Raw genomic sequence first — 16,829 nt, 5'->3', positions numbered from 1 at the left:
ATTTCAAACTTCGTGAGCGCCCTCTAGTGACTGGGAGAGCTGGAAAGTGTACAGTAGGAACACAAAGTTGCATCTTTTCGAGAAACGGCCTGGTATCCTGAGAAATGGTAGGAAGTTGGCAAAACAGGAGAACAATCAGTGTAAAACAAAATTTAAAAATAAACGGAAGGAGATTATTTTACATTATCATCTTCCTTGGGGATCCAAAGAGGTGACATATTTGAGCTGCGTGCTTTATGGGAAAATTCACTGGGGGTAAAAAATTATGTTTATTAGAACTGAAGGATCAATTAGCAATACAGCAAAATAGTTCAGTAGTTTTACCATCCAAGAGTGGGGATCTTCTTTGGGTAAATCTACATTATTGTTTTAAAGTCAAAACGATAAAATAATTGCTTATTATACATATCTACCCTAGTGTCCTGACTATAAAAATATTTTTTTAGAAAAACAAGAAAGAAGAAAATAAGAAGGAAGGATAACCAGGGCAAGTTTGCCCATAACTTGGCCTGAAGTTTATCTGATGCAAGATAAAGTGTTAATACCATTTGGTAAGGCCACACTTGGAATACTGCATCCAGTTTTGGTCGCCACGATGTAAAAAAGATGTTTAGACTCTAGAAAGAGTGCAGAGAAGAGCAACAAAGATGATTAGGGGACTGGAGGCCAAACCATATGAAGAACGGTTGCAGGAATTTGGCATATCTAGTGTACTAAAGCGAAGGACCAGGAGAGACATGATAGCAGAGTTCCATTATCTCAGGGGCTGCCACAAAGAAGAGGGAATCAAGCTATTCTCCAAAGCACCTGAGGGCAGGACAAGAAGCAATGGGTGGAAACTAATCAAAGAGAGAAGCAACTTAGAACTGAGGAGAATTTTCCTGACAGTTAGAACAATTAATCAATGGAACAACTTGCCTCCAGAAGTTGTGAAGCTCCAAAAGTGGAAGTTTTTAAGAAGATATTGGACATCCATGTGTCTGAAGTAGTGTAGGGTTTCCTGCCTAGGCAGGGGGTTGGACTAGAAGACCTTCAAGATCCCTTCCAACTCTGTTATTCTATTCTATTCTACTCTATTCATTTCCTACTCTCTTTTGGTCAAAAACATCCAACCTTTGTTAGTTTGAGGTTCTCCCACCAATACTGGGTGGGTCCAGGGCCAATTCTGGAAAGCTACAGTTAGTCCTTGATTTGCAACCACAATTGAGTCCCAAATCTCTGATGCTAAGCAAGACAATTGTTAAGTGAGTTTTGCCCCATTTTGTGACCTTTCTTGTACAGTTGCTAGATGAATCACAACAATTAACAAATTAGTAACATGGTTAAGTGAATCTGGCTTCCCTGTTGACTTTGCTTCTCAGAAAGTCATAAAAGGCCATAAAACACCAATCATCACAAATACATTCCAGTTACCAAGTGTCCAAATTTTGACCATGTGACCATGGGAATGCTGCAAGTGTGAAAAGGGTCATAAGTGTGAAAAGGGTCATAAGTTACTTTTTTAAAGTGCCATTGTAGCAATAACCATAGTGGCACAGTGGTTAGAGAGCAGTACTGCAGGCTACTTCTGCTGACTGCCACGTGCCTGCAATTTGGCAGTTCAAATCTCACCAGGCTCAAGGTTGACTAGCCTTCTATCATTCCAAATGCGGACCCAAATTGTTGGTGGCAATATGCTGATTCTGTAAAACAGGGGGCTGGAAAGCGGTATATAAGTCTAAGCACTATTGCTATTGCTAACAGCACTTTTACTTACATACAGCTCTATAATGCTTTACAGTACTCTCTAAATAGTTTATAGCAGTGCCGAAATGGGAACATGCATGTGTGTGCATGTGTGTGCCATAAACCAGAAGAGCATGCATGTGTGCAGAAAGACCAGCTGGCCAGTGTGCATATGTGCACTGGAAACCGGAAGAGCAACAGAGGATCTTCCAGTTTCTGGCCCGCCTGCGCGCACGAAGACCAGATGGCCAGTGCGCTGGAACCTGGAAGAACAACAGGCGACAGCTTGTATGTCTGGAGAGATGGCTCTGCATGTGACTTCCAGCATGCGTGCCGTAGTTTCGCCATCACAGATTTATAGTGTCAGGATCTTGCCCCCAACAATCTGGGTCCTCATTTTAGCAACCCACCACTGAAACTAACAGTTGTACTTGGACTCCCTGTACTTGAGGACTTTTAAAGGACAAAGTAATGAGTGTCTTTTTAATTTTTTTATTGTTTTAAATAAACAAAAACACGAAAAAAAGAATCATCCTTCATTATATCCTGTCAAAAGCGTGTCGATTGGTTACAAACAGTTTTATTGCGTTTCTATCATAATTATTACATATATTTCCTTCCCATTGAATAGTACATTTTACATCAAAAATCTTCATGTATTTTACTATCAATACACCGCCATTCTCATTTAACTGAAATTATTTAAACGTGCTTTTATCTGTTATCATTTGCATTCAAAAACACAACCACCTACTGGCATTCATTGACAATATCAACAAATCTTCTGTAGCATTACATCTTATCACATATTCTAAAAGAAAAAATCAATTAATAGAATATCTAAGCATTCCCCCCCCCCCTTTTCCCTTCCTCCAAGTTACCATTTAAAGCTTTTAGTAATGGGTGTCTTAAGCGTCTGGGATTGACTATTGTGTCTTGTAAAGCTTTCCAAACTCCAAAAATGTGACACAGGGCCCCATTTTTCCCCTCTCTGTTGAAGTACTCTAAGGACCACAAAGGATGGATACATGAGATCCTTTTTGTTCTACAGTCTTAAGCAGTTTCTTTTGAGGAATTCCTCTCACCTTCCTAGCCATAGGCTTTTACTACAATATTCAGATCAACTGCTTACTGCAGATAGTCCTCAACTTACAACCACAATTGAGTCCAAAATTTATGTTGCTAAGTGAGAAATTTGTTAAGCGAGTTTTGCCCGTTTCTTGCCACGTTAATTAAGTGAATCACTGCCGTTGTTAAATTAGTAACACGGTTGTAAAGTGAATATGGTTTCCCCATTGACTCTGCTTGTCAGAAGCTTGAAAAGGGGGAATCACATGACTCAGGGACACTGCCACTGTCATAAATGTGAGCCAGTAGCCAGGCATTTGAATTTTGATCATGTGTCCATGGGAATGCTGTAAAGGTCATAACTTTGAAAAAAAAGTCATGTCACTTTTTTCAGTGCTGTTGTAGGTTTGAATGGTCACTAGGCGAATTATTGTAAGTTGAGGACTACCTGTATATCTAAGGGAGAAAGAAAAACTGAATGAGAAGCTGAAATTCCCAATTCTTCAGTTTGGGGCAGTCTTAGAGTCAAAATAACTCAGCTAAACTCTTAGATGAACTTGCAAAGCAAGTTCCCCTGAATCAGAGGTGATATACAGCAGGTTCTGACCAGTTCTGGAGAACTGGTAGCGGAAATTTTGAGTAGTTCAGAGAATGGGTAAATATGACCTCTGACTGGCCCCACCCCATCTATTCTCTGCCTCCCGAGTCCCAGCTGATCAGGAGGGAATGGAGATTTTATAGTAACCTTCCCCTGCCATGCCCATCAAGCCACACCCATCAAGCCATGCCCATAGAACCGGTAGTAAAAAATTTGAATCCCATCCCTGTCCTGAATGTGAAATGTACATCAGAGCAGACAAATGGAGTGGAGTGGAGTAGAATAGAATAGAATAGAATAGAATAGAATAGAATAGAATAGAATAGTTGGACCTTGGAGGTGTTCTAGTCCAACCCCCTGCTTAGGTAGGGAAACCCTACACCACTTCAGACAAATGGTTGTTTAATATCTTCTTCAAAATTTCCAGTGTTGGAGCATTCACAACTTCTGGAAGCAAGCTGTTCCCCTGATTAATTGTTCTAAATGTCAAGAAAATTCTCCTTAGTTCTAAGTCGCTTCTCTCCTTGATTAGTTTCCACCCATTGCTTCTTGTCCTATTCAGATCCCATCATCCCTGACTACCAGTCCTAGCAGGAACTGGTTAAACTGGGTTCTGACAGCATGCTAGGTTTGGCCAAGTGGGTAGTTTGTGGATGAGCAAAGTATGTGACGTCCTCATCCCTTTTTTTGCAGATTTGTGATGTAGCCGCTGCATTTGTAAAGCTGTTTTTAAAGGGCTTAGCAAGACTTGGGAGTCTGCCTTTGATCTCACTCCCATATATTCTTCCTTTGGAATCAGCTCCTTTTCACCCAGAACAAAACTAGATTAATTTGCAGGAGAGGGCGCTGCTCATCCAGTTATTTTGCTAAATGGAAAAGAGACTACTGGCCAGGACAAAGGCATCATTATGGCTTTGCCCTGAGGGTTTATGCGTTTCTGCATGTTTTGAAAATACAACTGCAATTAAATCTGTCTCTGGCCCTGATAAGAATAAATAAGCTTCCTTATCAAAGAAGGAACAAAGCTGAAGGAAACACAACCTTCCTTGTATTACCAAAATAGAAACCAATTGGAATAGTCTTAATTAGCCAGCAGAACTGTCACAAAATTGGATTCATTATTAAGTGTTAGAAGATCGTTCAAATTTTAGATCTTTCCTAGCTAGGAATTATACTTCAAGACATACCAGGCAACACAACCTGGTAACTCCTTCAGTGGAGTGGATCAGTGTAGGTCTGGGTGAACTCATCACAAAACTTGATTACAGTCACAGAGCAGAAAGCAGAGGAAAAATCAACATAATGGCAATTTTGAAATAGTAAAACTATTACGTATAATCAGAGAGCATAGCAAAAAGCAGAGATATCACCTTGCTGTCTATATTGTCAAAGTTATGATTTCCCCAATAGTAATGCATGGCTATAAGAGTTGGGCCTGTTGGAAGAAATGTCCATCCGGGTTCAGTTCCAAGTGGGAAGAAAGACACTGGAAACATGGAGACTACTTGGAAAGATGGTTTAATGGTAGACAGGGTCACATGGTTTGAGGTTTGAGGAGGGGGAGAGAGAGAGAGCTTTGAATTTGGGCTTTGAATTTGAGCTTGTATTCTGATTGGTTGTCAGACACCCATGGGGCCATGCAGGGGCAATTCTGTGGGCTGTCCTGAGTCCCAAGCTTGGTTGACTTTTGCTGGGTCATGTTGTAATGAAAGGGCTTTGGGCAATTCCTATTATGGTTCTGTCTGAAGAAGGTAGATCTTTGTTATGTAGAATAGAGTGACCCAGGTCTTAATGGCCCATTAACAAAGGGGAGGGGGCTGAGTTTCTGCCTCCGTTTTAAAAGAAATATTCTGCTCTCTTAATATTTCCTAAAATATTTCATTTTTCTGGGAGAGGGGTGAGTATTAATTTCCTACAGACAATAAGGAGGTTGAGCACAAAAGAAGTCATGCATTCAAGTTGTGGTGGTGGATAAGACTCGAGAGTCCCTTGAATTGCAATTCTATTTTTTTTTTTTTTTGGAGTATAAGATGCACCAGAGTATTCAATGCACCAAGATTTTGAAGAGGCAAATTAAAAAAAAAAAGCACTCTGCAGACCTCCCAAAATCGGCACTTTTTGAGGGAAAAAGGTGTGTCTTATGCTCTGAAAAATACGGGTATATCAAATCAGCCAATCCTAAAGGAAACCCAACCCCGACTGTTGTTTGGAGGGACAGATCCTGAAACTGAAGCTCAAATATTTTGGCCATGTAATGAGAAGGAAAAGATCCTGCTTTAGTGAAAAAGAGAAGCCAAAAGGAGAAGGGAAAGACAAAAGATGAGATAGTTAAATAGTGTTACCCACATGATGAACCTGAATTTGGGCAAAGTTTGGGAGATTAGGGGATCGGAGATTAAAACATGAAGAACGGTTGCAGGAACTTGGTATGTATATCTAGTCTGATAAAAAGAAGGACTAGGGGAGACATGATAGCAGTGTTCCAATATCTCATGGGTTGCCACAAAGAGAAGGGAGTCAAGCTATTCTCCAAAGCGCCTGAGGGTAGGACAAGAAGAATGGAAGGCTGAGTCAACCTTGAGCCAGTGAGATTTGAACCGCTGAACTGCAGATAGCAGTCAGCTGAAGTGGCCTGCAGTACTGCACCCGTTTAACCACTGTGCCACCTCGGCTCTAAGTCAAACGTGACTTAGTGACTGAACAACAAGAACAACAACAATCACATCCACAGCAGGTCATTTATCATTGTCCCATTTGTATTTGATCTTTCTTGTCCAATAAAATTAACATTTCTACAGCACATCATTAAGCACCTATGGGAATCTCACACATATAAAAAAGAGATGGGCTTGGATCACACAGCTGTGGCTGCAATCTTGACTTTTTTGACCTTCCCAAGGACATTCCTCTGAATGACTATCCTTATTTCTGCAGCCTAGAAGATCTGGAGAGTCCACGATAAAATTATACTTATTATTGTTGAGGAATTGAGAGATTCTCAAATCCTAAGAGGGAAGATTTTCCTAAAGGGAAATGATTTGGATCAGAAGGTTGAAAATTCTTTTATGCTTTTATTACCTATAAACCAAAAATATAAATAGATAGCTGCTAGTGTTACTATTTTATAAGTAGAATGGTTTGGCTTTATCTAAAACAATTAAGCAAATTGCTAGATAAAGAAACAATAGAAATAGTTTCAATATTTCACTTTCGTTTCTTGGTTAAACAGCTTCTCAGAACTTTTTCCAATGTAACAACATAATAAAATAATTTCTCATAAGAAACTAAAGATAAAGTTATCCTCCAGTTGCAACCATTACTTAGTGTGACCATTTGAAATGACAATGGTACTGGAAAAAGTGACTTAAGACTATTTTTCACACGACCATCACAGCATCCCCATATTCACATGATCAAAATTCAGGTGCTTGGCAACTGGCATGTACTTATGACAGTTGCGCTGTGCCGTGATCATGTGATCACCATTTGTAACCTTCCTAGCTGGCTTCTGACAAGCAAAGTCAATGGGGGAAACCAGTTCCACTTAACAACTGCATGATTCCTTTAAAAACTGCAATGATTCACTACAGCTTCAACTGTAGCAAAAAAAAAGGTCATCAAATGAGGCACAACTCACTTAACAACTTCCTTGTGTAGCAACAGAAATTTTAGGGTCAATTTTAGTTGTTAACCGAGGACTATCTCTATATCTAATCCCTCATTTGGGGATAAGCCTTAAAAAGCCAACTGGCTGAATTCAATATTACCAAAATCTCCAGCTATCAGGCCATTCAAACTTAATTGCTTTAGAATAAGTTGCTCAGATAGGGAAACAACAGAGAAATAGGAATTTTAAATGTTCCCTAGAGAATGAGATCAAAAGTGCTACCAAGACAATCCACAGGATGCGTTTCCTTCTTGTGGGGTAACATTGGCAGCTTTAGATTCAGGCCTGAAGCCCCACTGAAGTTTTTCTGGGTTCCCAAGAGGACTGCTTGGTATTATCCAAGAGTTGACAGGTATAAATGTCGAAAGCATGTGTCTTGATCATCCTTGATCAATTAACAGAGTTGGAAGGGACCTTGTAGGTCATCTAGTCCAACTACCCACCCAAGCAGAAGACCCTATATCAGTGATGGCGAACCTTTTGTGGCTCGCGTGCCAAAAGCAGGGGGAGCGCAGGATGGTCGTGCGCGGGCATGCCACACCCATAATGCTATGCACACGACCCCAGCACACAAGCACGCACAACCAGCGCTCCCCCCATTTTTGATGTGCTTTTTTGCCCTCCCCAGGCTCCAGAGGTTTTATAGGAGCCGGGGGGGCAAAAACACTCCCCCCAGAGGCTTCAGGAGCTTCCCTGAAGCCGCCGGAGTACAAAAAAACGGCCCTAGGGGCAAATCCCAAGTTCAGGAATGTACTTCCAGTTTGCTCGTAGGGCCGGTTTTAGACCTTCAGAGCCTTCAGATGCCTTCAGGAAGCTTCCCTGAAGGCTCTGGAGGGGGGGAAAAACGACTCTACAAGCAACCCGGAAGTGACTTCCGGTTTGCTTGTAGGGTCATTTTTTGCCCTCCGAAGGCTTCAGGGAAGGCTCCTGAAGGCTCCAGAGGGCTAAAACCAGCCCTACAAGCAAACCAGAAGTATGTTCCCAAACTTCCGGTTTGCCCATAGGGCTGGTTTTTCACATTCTGGAGGTTTCAGAGAAGCTCCTAGCCTCTGAAGGGCGAAAAATAGCCTCAAAAGAAGGCCAAAGTCAGCTAGCTGACAGGGCAACACCTCACATGCCTGGACAAATGGCTCTATGTGCCACCTGTGGCACATGTTCCATAGGTTTGCTATCACGGCCCTACACCATTCCTGACAAATGGCAGTCCAATCTCTTCTTGAAAGCCTCCAGTGATGAAGCTCCCACAACGTCTGAAGGCAACTTCTGTTGCATTGGTTGATTGTTCTCACTCAAAATTTCTCCTCATTTTCAGATTGAATCTCTTTGTTCGGTTTCCATCCATTATTTCTTGTTTGGCCTTCGGACACTTTGGAAAATAGCTTGACCCCCTTCTCTCTATAGGTCCTTAAGGCAGCCTGAGATTTGTATCTTATTTATTTGCTTGTACAGGTACTCCTCAATTTACAATAGTTCATTTAGTGACCGCTCAAAGTTACAATGGCACTGAAAAAAGTGATTATAGACCGTTATTCACAGTAACAATCTTTGCAGCATGTATATGATCATACGATCAAAATTCAGATGCTTTGCAACTGTGTCAAAATATTCATGAACCAGCAGAGACATGGTAACAAGATCAGCCAATGAATAGGGCTTAGTAACAAGGTCAACCAATTGGAACTGAAACAGTTTGAAGCCTGGGGATGGTTTAGCCCTGAAGCTCTGAGTGCTGTGCTGAGAATTGAAACTGAAACCAGTCTGTCTGCTTTCTGAACTCTGAACTATTACAATCTTTCCTCTCTACCACATTGGAAGAATCTGCTATTGGTATTGTACATTTGTTTTTTATGTATATAAAGAGTTAATGAATCCTGCTGAATCAGTTATCTGTGTTTTCCGGATTTGATTTCTATTGCAAACACTGACAAACTGTTTCATACTTATGACCATTGTAGTGTCCTGGGGTCATGTGATCCTCTTTTGAGACCCTCTGACCAGCAAAGTCAATGGGGAAGCCAGATTCACTTAACAATTGTGTTACTAATTTAACAACAGTGGCAAGAGAGATCATAAAAGGGGCAAAACTCACTTAATAAATGTCTCACATAGCAACATAAAGTTGGGCTCAATTGTGGTTGTAAGTCAAGAACTACCTGTATTCCAGTGGATTTTGGATGGTGAACAGTTGCCCAAGGGAAAGAACCATGTTATACAAAGACTGGGAGATGAATGGGCACCCTCTGTTCCTCCATTCATATTTCGACCCTCAAATCTGAAGTGCTGCCCAGCAGGATGGCTGAATTCTTCATGTTTTAATGCATTTAAATTTAAATTAAAGAATCATTTCTTAGAACTGCTCTCCTGGTGTCAGTCTATCGGCTCTTTTATATAGCATAACATTTGCAGCAGTGGTGGGATTCAAAAATTTTTACTACCAGTTCTGTGGGCGTGGTGTTGCTTGGTGGGTATGGCTTGGTGGGTGTGACAGGGAAAGGATACTGCAAAATATCCATTTCCACCCTGTTGAATACTAGCGCGGGAAGTACAAGCGCGGGGATAAAGGACCCCCCTTCTGATTGGTTCCCGGGCGGAGCCGGTTCAATCCTCGCCCCGATTGGTCGAGCTACTCGACGGCCCATTGGCTCCTCGTTCAAACCAGCGGGTATAAATGTTTGGCGCGAACCACGCCACGTTGAATCGTAGTCACTCTGTTCTCAATAAAGGTTGCTGTTGCAGACCCGTTTGTCGCGTCCCCTTCCCTTCGCTCCAAGATGCAAAACTGGCGACGAAGATGGGATTCCGATTCCCGCGACCACGAATTAGAACAAGCCAGCTGTCACCGCGTCTGAATCAGCACGAACGTTATCTCAGGCTGAGAACTCCGGCAGCGAACGCAAAATTTTCTCCGCCCTCTTCCTCCCCCTCTCTGGCTCCACACCACGATGGCATCAGCGCTTCCTCCTTTCGCGCCATTCGGATCCGCCGGAGAATCATGGGACGGCTTCATGGAGCGTTTCGAGTGCTACTTAATCGCATCGAGGAACCAGGCACAGACCGACGAGGAGAAATGCAGTTTCTTCTTGTCTTGCTGTGAGCCTTCCATGTTCGCCTCTGCGAGAGCCCTGGCCGCCCCGAGGCCAGCCTACAAACTCGGGTGGGACGAGCTGATGTCCAGGCTGAGGAACCACTACGCTCCCTCACCCTCTCTGATCGCACGCCGCTTCACCTTCCGCCGCCGAGTGCAGAAGCCCAACGAATCCATCAGCCAGTTTCTAGAGGCTTTGCGCACCGTGGCCGCCCAGTGCGATTTTGCAGACCTGGAGGAGAACCTCGTAGAGCAGTTTGTATGCGGGGTCCGCGACGCGCATTTGCGCAGCCGAATGCTCCGGAACCACAAAATCACCTTGGTGCAAGCCGTGGAGACCGCGCGAGCAGCGGAGCTCTCCGAACAATCCACGGCCGACATCGAACGCCTCCAGCCGAAAACCCCCGCGCAAACCGCCGCGGGGCCTTCCACCCAGACGAACCTCGTCGACGACCTCTCTCCTGCTGAAGACGAGGAGGAGGAAACCGTCGGACAAATGAGGACGCAGCCGAAGCGGAGGCCACACCAGCAACCACCGACGCCAGCTCAGCCAGCCTCAAACGCACCTTGCCGCGGATGCGGCGGCCGCCACAGCCGCACATCCTGCCCGTTCCGTTCTGCCGTCTGCCGCCGCTGCCGAGGAGAAGGACACCTCGCCAGGATCTGCCGGGCTCTCGTGCCAGCCCCATCGTTCATGCAGCCCAGCGACCAGCGCCAGGCACCGCAACGCCGCCAACAGCCACGTCCTGCGAGGCGAGCTGAGGACTGCCACTCAACCTACCAGCCCTCCAACACCGACTGCGTGGTCTACCAGGCTTCCCACGTTCCCGTCGGCGATCGCAAAATCAGCACCGCCGTCCGTCTCGAAGGTCAGCTTTGTCGAATGGAGGTGGACTCCGGGTCCTCCCGTTCCCTCATATCTTGGGCCCTGTTTTCCCGCCTTTGCCCCGGGGTTCCCCAGAGCAAATTGCGCCCCGTCGGGGTCTCCCTCCTAGACTACCAGGGAAAGGGGATCCCCACGGCAGGAATATTCCACATCCGAGTGGAATACGGAGACTTTAAGGGGAAACTCCCAGTTCTAATCGTCAGGAACGATCTGCCCGCTCTCCTTGGGTTGGATTGGTTTCCCGCCTTGGGCCTCACCATAGAGGGGGTGCACAGGGTAGTTCCCCTCACCGTAGATAGCGTTCTAGACGAGTTCGCAGATGTGTTCGATGGGAAATTGGGCTGTTATAAGGGCACCCCCATTTCCCTCTGCCTCGATCCCCAGGTCGCTCCCATCAGGCTGAAGGCACGCAGGGTCCCCTTCGCATTGAGAGCAAAGGTAGACGCTGAACTTGATAAGCTTATAGAGCAGGGGGTAATCGAGCCCGTAGATCACGCCCGTTGGGAAACCCCCATAGTCCTCCCGGTCAAACCCGACGGATCGGTGAGAATATGTGCCGACTATAAGTCGACCATCAACTTGGCCCTGCAGGCAAATCCATATCCGGTCCCCGTAGTGCAACACCTACTCCACTCCTTAGGGCAAGGCCGCATTTTCGCCAAGCTAGATATGGCACAGGCCTACCAGCAGCTTCCCGTAGACGACGATGCGGCTACAGCCCAGACCATCGTCACCCACCGCGGGGCTTTCCGTTGCCGCCGCCTCCAATTCGGCGTTTCGGTTGCCCCGGGGATTTTTCAGAGCCTCATGGAGCGGTTGCTCCACGGGCTCCCAGGCGTCGTTCCCTACTTCGACGACGTCCTGGTCGCAGCCCCCAGCCACTCGGAACTCCTGAAAATACTGCGGGAGGTCCTCACACGTTTTAGGGAGGCAGGACTGAAACTAAAGCGCAGCAAATGCGAAATTGCTGTTCCCAAAGTAGAATTCTTGGGTTTCCTCATTGATGCCCAAGGCATCCACCCCACTCCTTCCAAAGTTGCCGCCATCAAAAACGCACCTGCACCCACCTCTAGGGCGGAATTGCAGGCGTTCCTGGGGCTTTTAAATTTCTACGCCCCGTTTATTCCCCACAAGGCGTCGCTAGCTGAGCCGCTACACCGACTGCTTGACCGGTCAGCGGCCTGGCAATGGGGTAGCCGTGAAGCGCACGCGTTCGCGGCTATAAAAGACATTCTGACCTCGTCGGCAGTCCTAATTCAATATAGCGACAGGATGCCCCTAGTTCTGACTTGCGACGCCTCTCCCTATGGCATAGGGGCGGTCCTGAGCCATGCCCTCCCGAACAGCTCAGAGGCCCCCATAGCCTTCTATTCTCGGACACTCTCCTCCACGGAGCGGAACTACAGCCAAATCGATAAAGAAGCCCTGGCTGCAGTGTCCGGCATTAAGCGGTTCCATGACTACCTCTATGGTAGGAATTTCACCCTTGTCACGGATCACAAGCCACTCCTGGGGCTACTGGCAGGCGACAAGCCAACCCCCCCCCATTTTGTCTCCCCGCATGACACGCTGGACGGAGTTCCTAACGGCGTATTCGTATACGCTGTTATACCGTCCGGGTAAGCAGCTAGGGCACGCAGACGCCCTGAGCCGTTGCCCCCTGCCAGAGACGGACACAGCCCACGTGCCCGCTCTCTCTATTTTGTCCATCGCCGAATCCGACCTCCCCGTCTCTGCCGCGGACGTCGCAGCTTGCACAAAGGCCGACCCCGTCCTATCCCAAGTAGCTTCATGGGTCTTGAGGGGTTGGCCCACGGAAAAGGTAGCGGAAGGATTCCGACCATTTAAAGCACGACAAGCAGAACTCGCCCTACACGGGGGTTGTCTTGTCTGGGGGGACAGGGTAGTGATCCCCACAGCCCTGCGGGCACGAATCCTGCCCGCACTCCACAAAAACCACCCAGGCATAGCGCGAATGAAAGCCTTAGCCCGTAGCTATGTGTGGTGGCCCTTGCTAGATTCAGAAATTGCAGACTACGTAGGCCGCTGCAGGATCTGCCAAAACTCTAGGCCGAATCCCCCCACAGCCGCCCCCCGGGAGTGGGAAATCCCTAGAGGCCCATGGTCCCGTTTACACATTGACTTCGCCGGCCCCTTCCACGGCCGAAACTTCATGATAGTAGTCGATGCTTACTCCAAGTGGGTGGAGCTGGTAATCATGACCTCCACCACAGCAGAGAGTACAGTGAGGGCCCTTCGTAAGATGTTCGCCACCCATGGGTTACCGGATGTGATAGTCTCAGATAATGGGCCCCAGTTTACCTCCACCACGTTCCAAGAATTCCTGGCCGAACAAGGAATCAGACACGCAGCCACAGCCCCTTATCACCCAGCTAGTAACGGCCGGGCGGAGCGCGCAGTTCGCTCAGCCAAAGAAGCCTTGGGCCGCATGGACCAGGGCGACTGGCAAGAAAGAGTGGCAGCTTACCTCTTGAGCCAGCACTCCATACCCTGCCCAACGACTAATAAAAGTCCCGCGGAGCTCTTGATGGGTAGGAGATTGCGTACCTCCCTAGACAGGCTCCATCCACTTTACGCAGGGGATCGGCCGAACAACCTGGGGGCCCTCCCTTCCCACGCATTTAAGTTAGGGGATCCTGTATGGGCCCGCTCCTTTTCTGGGGATCCACGGTGGGTTCCCGCAACCATCACAGCTCTGACCGGCCCCTGTTCCTTCAGGGTCGGTCTGGCCGACGGAACACAATGGAGGCGCCACGTGGACCAATTAAGGCGACGCCTCCCCACGGAAACAGACGGCCCGAGCCTCTCAGACACCCACTCTCAGCACGAGCCACCCTCGATGACCCCCCCCCCAACGGACCGCCTCCACCCGGGGAACGGGGGACCAGCCGATACGAACCTTTCGGACAGACGCGCCTCACCCGGCTACTCCCTTCCTCGAAGCCCCTATCGAGACTCTGAACCTACACCCCAACCAGACTGCGCGGGGCCGCTGTCGGACACTCCTGTTGCCACGGAGACGCCCCGGACAAATGGACATTGGGCACGGGGCCGGGGGCCAGCGCCATCTCACGAGGCCCATCGCAGATTCACCGCCCCGCCACAGACACACCTCCGCCGGCGCCCCCCCCCCGACGACAACCGCCGGGGAGCTACGAAGGTCGGGACGAGAGCGTCGCCGTCCCACCTATTTACAAGACTATGTTTGCCCTTCCTAGGGAACTCTTTGACTAGGGGGGGAGGGGTGTTGAATACTAGCGCGGGAAGTACAAGCGCGGGGATAAAGGACCCCCCTTCTGATTGGTTCCCGGGCGGAGCCGGTTCAATCCTCGCCCCGATTGGTCGAGCTACTCGACGGCCCATTGGCTCCTCGTTCAAACCAGCGGGTATAAATGTTTGGCGCGAACCACGCCACGTTGAATCGTAGTCACTCTGTTCTCAATAAAGGTTGCTGTTGCAGACCCGTTTGTCGCGTCCCCTTCCCTTCGCTCCAAGATGCAAAACACCCCACTCCAGGGCAAGGATACTGTAAAATCTCCATTTCCAACCTGCTCCAGGGCAAAAATCCCCGTTCTCTCCCCACCCCACTAACCTGCTTTCCAGCTCCATTGTCCTGTGCAGGGTAACAAAAGACCCAGTCGATCAGCTGGGACATCAATCAGCTGAGACTCAGGAGGCCGTGAATAGATGAGGGCGAAGGCAGCCAGAGGTGGTATTTGCCGGTTCCCTAAACTACTCAAAATTTCTGCTACTGGTCGCCAAAACCCATCAGAACTGGCTGAATACCACCTCTGGTTTGGGTTCCACCACAAAACCGTGTTCGACTAAACCGCGCTCGACTAAACCGCGTAGCTGACGTCATCAACAGGGCGACAACAGCGCAGAGACAGAAGCACGCTGTAAACGCTAAACCTAAAATTAACCCCTAAACCTAAACCTAACCCCCCTAAACCTAATCCTAAACCTAAACCTAACCCTAAACCTAACCCTTAACCTAACCCTAAACCTAATCCTAACCCTTAACCTAACCCTAAACCTAACCCTAAACCTAACCCTTACCTTAAGTTGAATCAGCTTGCTTTCAAAGCGCTATTTAAAGCGCCCTTCTTTCTCCACACTCGCTGTTGTCACCCTGTTGATGATGTCAGCGACGCGGTTTAATCGGGCGCGGCTTAGTCGAGCGCGGTTTAATCGGGCGCAGCTTAGTCGAGCGCGGTTTTGTCATGCCACGCTGGTTTGCAGCTCTCATTTAGTGTCTATGTTGGTCTCAATTGTGGGAATTTGAAGATACATGGACTTCAACTCCCAGAATTCTCCAGCTTGGGGAATTCTGGGAGTTGAACTCCACACATCTTCAAGTTGCCTAGGTTGAGAAACACAGATCTATACAATGAGAGAAATATGGCATGACCATGGAAGGCTAGGCTCACACTCCATCATTGAACAGATTCACAGATGACACCAGGCATAAGGAATTACATGATTTATTTAATTTGGCTTTATTTTGCTATGTGAAACCTTATTTAATGCAGTTTGGCATGAGTAAGGCAGGGCTTGGCATGACAGGTGAACTACATAGAAACATTTTGTGGCATTTCAAAGGCATTTGAATTTATTGGGGCATAAAATTCTACATTCCTGCATCTAATTAAATGGGCTGCAATCTAGGAAAACCTCCTGCCATTAAAATATGTTGTTTTTAAAACCTTGAATGGCTTTTTGTGGTCCCTTTCCACTTTGTGGTAACATATTAAAAGTTATTGATTAGGATTTGCAATTTTATCTTGTTTTCATATAGTGAGTCATTGCTCCAATCCCTTTAGCAATGTGGGTGAAAGGCAGGATGTGAGTACAATATAAAAAGATAATTTTATTATCTACCAAGTTCAGTTAAGGTGAGAGCATAGACAGGTTTAGATAATATTCTGTGCAGGAATTTATTTTTTTATGACTTACCGGTGTCCCATGACCTCTTGGTGTTTTCCCATCCAAGTTTAAACCACTCAGTTTATATATTTTTTCCTGCTGTTTCCGTTTCTATTTTTAGCATTGGGAAAACAGATAAAAGTATACTATCACAAGAGAAAATATATTGCCATCTTTCTTTTTTGATTCTTCCCAACCCAAAAAAATTCAATTTACTTGAAAGACTAACTTTTCCCCCATAAGAAAAAGATGATTACCGTATTTATCGGCGTATAACACGCAGTTTTAAAACTAAAATTGCAAGCTTAAACCCTGCCTGCGTGTTATACGCCGATACTCCGGGTGGCAGAAGCCCGGGACCCAGTCAAATTCGCTGCGCAAGGTGAAACGGCCGGCAGCAGCCCTGCTCTCCTGCTGCGGCTTCTGTTTCAATAGGGAAGAAAACTTCCTTTCGCTTCCCGGGCTTCTGCCGCCCGGCAGAAGCCCCGGGACCCAGTCAAATTCGGGAAGCGAAAGGAAGTTTTCTTCCCTACTGAAACAGAAGCCGCAGCAGGAGAGCGAGGCCAGCGTCCGTTTCAGTCGCTTCCCTTCTCCGTCTTAATTGCTGGAAGCAGTAACAAACGGCGCGTCCGCTCCGCATCGCCCTGACAACCACCCCAGCCGGCGGCTGCCAGGCCTCGCTGGAGTCAATTGCAAAGCTGCGTTCAGCGCTTTGAGGACCTGAGGCATCTTGGGAAATGTAGTTCCCTATCAGAAAGAATGGAGTAGCTGCGAATTTGTAACAACATAATATAACTTGGTGCTTCGCAGGTTACGAAAATCTCGTTTGATTTGCACACTGTTTTTTAAAAGT

The sequence above is a fragment of the Thamnophis elegans genome, chromosome Z, assembly GCF_009769535.1.
Source record: "Thamnophis elegans isolate rThaEle1 chromosome Z, rThaEle1.pri, whole genome shotgun sequence".
NCBI classification, from domain to species: domain Eukaryota; kingdom Metazoa; phylum Chordata; class Lepidosauria; order Squamata; family Colubridae; genus Thamnophis; species Thamnophis elegans.
The sequence above is the reverse complement of the archived record's forward strand: the minus strand, read 5'-3'. Positions refer to the sequence as shown.